We start from the raw sequence: 2,116 nt of genomic DNA, 5'->3' as shown, positions 1-2,116 counted from the left end.
CACAGCTTCCTGCAAGCCAGTGACATCACGACTATTTCACGGGGCTGGACAACTTCATTTCAATATCCACGTGACATAGCTGCGGCTAGGACAACGGCGTTTGGCACCGTAACCATTTTGAATGATATTTAGGAGGGGCCAGCACGACTGTGTACAGGAGCAGCAGGGCAGATACACAAGGGTGGCTAACCCCTTCAAATAAGCACTTTTTTATATTACTAGCTTAGCACCAGTACACCTAGCAGTGTAAATGTTACCCTTACTGAATTGCATCCATAGATTTTTGAACCCTTTCAGTATAGGAACATGGTCATGTGACCAAGTCTGACTCCTCGCTCTAATGTGTAAATAAGAGCTCTGGGGGAGATTTATCAAAACAGCTGCAGAGTTTCTAAACCAATCAAATTCCATCTTTTATTTCGCAGAGCTCCTTTGGAAAATTAAAGGTGGAATCTCATCTGCTGCTATGGGCGACTTAACCAGTTTTGATAAATATCCCGCAGTCTCTCCCATGTGGCTGACTTCCTGTGAACTACAAGATGACATCACCAAACAAATCCCTCCGGGCAGATCTCCAACCCCTCCCCATCTTCCTCTGTATAAGGCCTCATGCACACGACTGTTGTTGTGTTCCATGTCAGTTGTTTCGTTTTCCGTGATTTTCTGAGGACCCATTGACTTTCAATGGGTCAGTTGAAAACTCAGATAATGCACTGTTTATCGTCCGTGATCCGTGTTTTCAGTCCGTCCCAAAAAATAGGACCTGTCCTATTTTTTCAAGGACAACAGTTCACAGACCCATTCAAGTCAACGGGTCCGTGAAAAAAACACGGATGCACACAAGATTGTCATCTGTGTCCGTTTTTCCCCCCTATCATTTGCAAGGCAAACTTGACAGATTTTTTTTTCCCTTTCCTTCATGGCTGGTGATCCTCCAAAAATCAAGGAAGACACACAAACAAAAACTGAAATGGATCACGGAACAACGTGTGCATGAGGCCTTTGTCTAATGGACCAGGAGCACAGATATATAGTAGGAGAGTGTATACAGTGATTAGCTGGTTATAGTGTAGATCTCTGAAATGTAGCTTCACACTGGTCCCCCTGCATATAAGAGTTGACTGGAAAGAGGCAGAGAACGGGGAGACCCTGCAGTACTTAGACACCGTTCTGTCATGGCTGCCCTTATACTGTTCCGTGTGGTGAATCAAAATGGCAGATAAAACCGGTATACACAACAGCATCTATCTTATTCTTTAATAATGGCTCATCCTACACTATATAGCAGGGGTGGCCAACCTGAGGCTCTCCAGCGGTTGCCAAACTACAACTCCCATCATGCCCAGTCTACAGCTATCCACCTACAGCAGGGCATGGTGGGAGTTGTAGTTTTACAACAGCTGGAGAGCCGCAGGTTGGCCATGCCTGCTATATAGCAAAGAAAAAGAGTGGTTTTTTTGCAACTTCTATTGATGGCCTACCCTGATGATACATCAACATTGGAACGGTGGGGATGCCACACAGCTGTTCTGCGCTGGAAACGCGCACTAGAGTTACACAGCTCCATCCGGTAGTGGCCAGAGTTGGTTACTGCAGCACTGCTCCCACTAAAGAAACTGGGAGCAATGCTGCATTAATCAGCCCTGACCACTAGACAGTGGACAGAGCAGCTGCTTGTTTCCATCTCCCCCCAAGCTAATCTGATGACCCATCCTAACGGTAGTCCCATCAACCCTTTTAAAGGGGTTTAGTGGGATTTTACTATTGATGTGCCATCCTCAGATAGCTGGTACTCTTCATTGTTGTTGACGGCAAGCAGGTGTAATTACAAGCGTCCAATTCACTTCTATGGGATGGCTCCTTCCTATTCAACTGAAGTGAATGTGATGGCTTCTTGTAATTACACCTGCTCACCACTGCGATGTCGACGGAGAGCAGGTAAACAGCACTCACACCCCCACCAATCAGCTAGTTGATGTGTCGGATCCCCGCTGTTCTGATATTGATGACCTATCCCGAGGATAGGACACCACTATTAAAAGCTGGACAACCGCTTTAACATCAAGTGCGAGACAAGAAACTTTAAATAAAGGTCTTCGCTACTTACAGAAACGGG

Source organism: Bufo gargarizans, chromosome 2 (assembly GCF_014858855.1).
Source record: "Bufo gargarizans isolate SCDJY-AF-19 chromosome 2, ASM1485885v1, whole genome shotgun sequence".
Lineage (NCBI taxonomy): Eukaryota > Metazoa > Chordata > Amphibia > Anura > Bufonidae > Bufo > Bufo gargarizans.
This window is presented reverse-complemented; position numbering follows the sequence as displayed.